At 49.8% G+C, this 5,284-nt stretch overlaps 1 long non-coding RNA gene across 2 annotated transcripts in view; it reads left to right on the top strand.

The window, feature by feature from the left end:
• Positions 1 to 3,478: 3,478 nt before the first annotated feature.
• The window catches only part of LOC106892620, an 18,810-nt gene continuing 17,004 nt past the window's right edge, over positions 3,479 to 5,284 (top strand). For both annotated transcript variants that reach the window (XR_001412913.1, XR_001412914.1), the window contains exon 1: positions 3,479 to 3,543. This is a non-coding gene — a long non-coding RNA (uncharacterized LOC106892620). The remainder of the gene's footprint in view (positions 3,544 to 5,284) is intronic.

A 5,284-nucleotide genomic window follows, 5' to 3' on the forward strand; every position in this document is an offset into this window, starting at 1 on the left:
AAGGCTGGTCCAGTCATTGGCACTTCACCAAAATGAGACGGCTGGGTTTGCCTGCAGCCCGAGGGCAAAGCAGTGCTGCAGCCACCCATTTGCGGACGATACCAAGCTGTGTGGTGTTGTCGATACACCAGAGGGATGGGATGTCATCCAAAAGGACCTGGACAGGCTGGAGAGGTGGGCCCAGGTGAACCTCATGAGGTTCAACAAGAGCAAGTGCAAGGTTCTGCACCTGGGCCAGAACAATCCTCGCCACCAATACAAACTGGGGGGTGAGGTATTGGAAAGCAGCCCTGAGGAAAGGGACTTGGGGGTGCTGGTGGAGGAGAAGCTGGACATGAGCAGGCAGTGGGCAGCTGCAGCCCAGAAGGCCAATCCCATCCTGGGCTGCATCAAAAGATGCATTGCCAGCAGGTCCAGAGAGGGGATTCTGCCACTTTACTCTGCTCTGGTGAGACCTCACCTGGAGTATTGTGTGCAGGTCTGGAGCCCTCAATATAAGAAGGACATGGACCTGATGGAGAGGGTCCAGAGGAGGGCCACAAGGATGATCAGGGGGATGGAGCACCTCTGCTACGAGGACAGGCTGAGGGAGCTGGGGTTGTTCAGCCTGGAGAAGAGGAGGCTCCGGGGAGACCTAATAGCAGCCTTCCAGTACCTGAAGGGAGCCTACAGGAAGGCTGGGGAGAACCTGTTTAGAAAGGCCTGCAGTGACAGGACGAGGGGCAATGGCTTCAAGCTGGAGGGGAACAGATTTAGATTGGAGATTAGAAGGGGGTTCTTCACTGTGAGGGTGGTGGAGCCCTGGAACAGGTTGCCCAGGGAGGTGGTTGAGGCCCCATCCCTGGAGATATTCAAGGAGAGGTTCGACGAGGCCCTGGGCAACCTGGTCTGGTTGGGGGTGTCCCTGCTGACTGCGGGGGGGTGGGACTAGATGGCCTTTGGAGGTCCCTTCCGGCCTGGGCAATTCTATGATTCTATGATTCTATGATTTTAACACCTTTGGACACCACCACCTCAGTGCCCACCTCTTTAAACGTGCTGCAATCAAAATGGCAGTTTATGGGACGTATTTTATGGGAAGACTGCAGACAAAGAAGAAAGCAAAACCCACCCAAAGGCCAGACTAAGGGGTATCTGGGCATTTGAAGCTCGTAGACACCTTGGGCAATAGCAAAAGCTGGGGGTGAGATGGCAGACGGGCTGCAAAGTTACCCTAATGCTCCTTCCCTGAATCACCACATGGACAACAACTTGTCTGCCCACAGAGCCATCCTCCCTTGTCTGTACAGGGGAGTCATTGCCTGCTCCACTGGAAACACAATATTTTTGTAAATGCGTTCCTTGCTGACAAAAATATTTTCGTGTCTTGTTGCTTAGACGTTGGGACCAGCGCTGAAAGCAGCAGTTCTTCTAAGATGTGTGCCTGCTCATTTCCCTTCCTCATTCCCAGGGAGATTCCAAAGAGCACATTAAATATAGCCTTGGACTCTGGGACAGAAATAAATCGTGTAACGTGATCTGGACGTCGGTTGAATAAGTCGCACTGCGATTCCTATTGCGCCGATTTCACGTTAGAAAGTATTTTCCTTTTATTGAAAAGACTCTGCAAATTCAAACTCCATGAAGAAGAAGAGCACCAAGCATGAGTCCTGCTGAGGCTCTGCAGCCCATGGGTGTTGCATCCCGTGCCTCACCAGGGCTGTGGTTTCCCCCCACCCCAGCAGCTCTCATAGGGATTGGCTATATGGTGGCACAGGAGCCAATGGTTGGGAAAAAAACCCACTTTTTAAATTCTCTGCCCCAATCTGGTCTCCAAGGGAGACCTCCAGGAGTAGTTCAGGGACCTGGGTTCCCCAGATAGCCCACTCTGAGAGAGCTCTGCCTCAGCAAAACCTGTGCTTCAGGTCTCCACCCATGCGAGGGCAATTATTGGACTTTGCTACTGCCCCAAGCAAGGTGGCTTTAGCAGAGACTGTGAGAAGCTGAGGTATTCCTGTCCCCCGGGGCACCCAAATACAGTAGTGGTGCTTTTTGGTGGTACCTAAGCTTTGGACCCCTGGGTAGGTGCCAGCATATTCAGGGAGTCATTTGCCTTTAGGTTCTTATAGAAGATGATTACTTGTCTAGTGCTTGAGATCAAGATTCTTCTTTGGGATATTTTGATGTAAATGTTTGACTACATAATAGTCCAGTATTAGTCTCCTCCTTCAGAGCAGCTGGAGATGGTGTAAGTCTTCTGTAAAGGGAGTCAGACAACAATTTCTCCTCCACATAGTCACCTGCTACGAAACGACCAGATGGAAAGGTCTGTAACTTGCAGTATTTCCTCTTAAAGAAGGAATTACTCAAACTCATTTAAAAGTGTTACAGAGGTAAAAGTATGTAGCTCATAGCCTAATAACCTGAACTCATTTTCTTTTTTTTTAAAAAAAACAACAATCTTAACACCACGAGGTGAATTCACATGTGAATTTTTACGTTCTCATGGGACGTGCCTGCAGAAAGCCCAGCTGACGATGATTTCCACCAAGAGGTTTGAAATAAAACCCTGGCTTTGGCAGTAAACTAGCGTTTTTTTGGTACTCTATAAAAATTCGGAATGTTTAAAAAGTCACAGAATCCATGGGTCCTGTAACAAACCCTAAGCACCGCTAATCATAGCAGTAGGGAGCTTTTAACACTAAAATCTCTCTGGTCGGTAGGTTGGGAAGGAAAGGGTCTGTTACCAGTGTGTGCTGAGATGTGTGTTGTGTTACATGCTCCTGAGCTTCTCATTTGGATATTAGGAAAAATTTTTTCACTGAAAGGGTTCTCAGGCATTGGAATGGGCTGCCCAGGGAGGGGGTTGAGGCCCCATCCCTGGAGGTGTTCAAAAGCCGGGTTGATGTGGTGCTGGGAGGTCTGGTTTAGTGATGATGCTCCTTGTTTGTTGTGTGGGTGTCTATTTTTGTCAGTTAGGTTGACGGTTGGACAAGATGATCTTTAAGGTCCCTTCCAACCTAGAAGATTCTGTGATTTGTTTTTTTTTTGTTTCCCAGATGACAGATGCGTGCCAGCTTTTGTCTGCCTCTTCACGGGGAAATTGGATGTCTTTTTTTGAAGAGGCATTTTAATGGGATGGAAATTACCAGACTCAGCGTCAGGGGGAAACCAGTTTGAACCTGTGAGTGCACCTTGAGCAACCCACGGACAGACAGAGAGAAAGCCTGTTTCCTGGTGCAGCAGTGGCTTCAGTTGAGCTGCAATGCAAAGAATGAAGGAGGAAAAACAGCACTCTCCCCTTCTCTGGAGATCTTCAAGCCCCGCCTGGATGCTCCTGAGTGATGTGCTCTGGGCAACCCTGCTTTGGCAGGGGAGTGGGACTGGATGGTCTCTAGAGGTCCCTTCCAACTCTGACAATTCCATGATTCCATGAAAGCCTCTCTGGGCAAATCACAGAGTCACAGAATGCTATGGGGCTGGAAGGGACCTCTGGAGATCATCTAGTCCAACCCCCTGCCAAAGCAGGGCCACCCAGAGCAGGTCCCACAGGAACGTGTCCAGGTGGGTTTGAATGTCTCCAGAGAAGGAGACTCCACCACCTCCCTGGGCAGCCTCTGCCAGGGCTCTGCCACCCTCCCCCCCAAGAAGTTCCTCCTCATCTTTAGGTGGAACTTCTTATAGTCAAGTTTGTGCCCATTTCCTCTTGTCCTGTCCCTGGGCACCACTGAAAAAACACCAGCCCCAATCTCTTGACACCAACACCCTCCCTTTTAAGTAATTATAGGTGTTGATCAGACCCACCCTCAGTCAAATAAGCAGATTTCCTGGCCTACCGGCCCCAATCTCTTGACACCGACACCCACCCTTTTAAGTAATTCTAGGTGTTGATCAGACCCCCCCTCAGTCAAATAAGCAGATTTCCTGGCCTGAAGAAAATGAGGCATTTCACGTCACGCAGACGTGCTGAGATGGGCTGTTGGGGGTCATTAATACACACCTACCACCCCGTTTTATTTTAATAATATCAAGCAGTGCTGGAACCTTCCTCCTCTAGTCATTTTCCATCTTTTGTTTTTTTAATGGATCAGGTTGAAAAAGGTTTCCTTCTCCAGTCTGCAGGAGCAAAGCTGTCCTCACGGGCCTGAGGCTGGAATAACTGTGCCAGCCCCTGGAGATGTCCGTTTGCTCCAGAAGTGTCACCACAAACTGGCAGGTAAAACTTTGTAAAACTCAATTTATAAGTTTTATAAATCAGGCATTCTTTATCGCGGCGCCAGGTGGGCAGGGGGTGGCTCCTCCTGGTGTGCTCCCATAATGCTGTTGTCAAATTAAGTTTATACACAACAGGTATACGTAGTCAATGGAATCCCAAGAAATCATTAGCATATTCATTACACTCCTGAGAATTCATTTACATATTATAATCAGCTTTGGGGCATGCGTAGTGGTGCCTTCTGGTGACCCTCTTTTTGAGTGAGGGTGGTTTCTTCCTCATTCTTCATCCTCTTCACCTGTTCCTTTGGCTCCGGCGCCAGGTGGGCAGGGGGTGGCTCCTCCTGGTGTGCTCCCATAATGCTGTTGTCAAATTAAGTTTATACACAACAGGTATACGTAGTCAATGGAATCCCAAGAAATCATTAGCATATTCATTACACTCCTGAGAATTCATTTACATATTATAATCAGCTTTGGGGCATGCGTAGTGGTGCCTTCTGGTGACCCTCTTTTTGAGTGAGGGTGGTTTCTTCCTCATTCTTCATCTTCTTCACCTGTTCCTTTGGCTCACTTTTCACGTTGGCAAAACATTCCAACTGCTTAATTGCTCATTAAAACTAATGATCTCCCTCCTACCACCTGTTTGTCAGACAATGGCCTTATTTATTGCATCCCTGTCTTAGGACACCGCATTCCCGGGGCCACAGACATCCTTTATCTCACTAAATCCTTGAAACCATTTGGGGTGGATGCTAAAATAGCTACATTTCTTCTCTAAAAGACGATTCTCTACAGTTTAAGCATTTAATAAACTACATAAAATCTTCCTTAGGTAGCCTGGATCCCCCCCCCCTCCCAGCCGGTAACCTCACACCCAGCCTGCACCGAGGGAGAAGGTGAGCGGGGCCGGGGCTGGGGGAAAGAAGGGCTCCGTGTCCGGTAGGGCTCCACCGGCGGGTGTAGGGGGGACACGGTGTCCCGGTGTCCCGGGGTGCCGGTGTCCCGGGGTGCCGGTGTCCCGGGGGGGGGCTCAGCCCGCAGAGCGCATGCGCGGCCCCGCTGCTGGGTGCCCCCCCCCCCCCCCCCG

This window comes from Calidris pugnax, unplaced genomic scaffold, assembly GCF_001431845.1.
Source record: "Calidris pugnax isolate Ruff unplaced genomic scaffold, ASM143184v1 scaffold42, whole genome shotgun sequence".
In the NCBI taxonomy this organism is placed as follows: domain Eukaryota; kingdom Metazoa; phylum Chordata; class Aves; order Charadriiformes; family Scolopacidae; genus Calidris; species Calidris pugnax.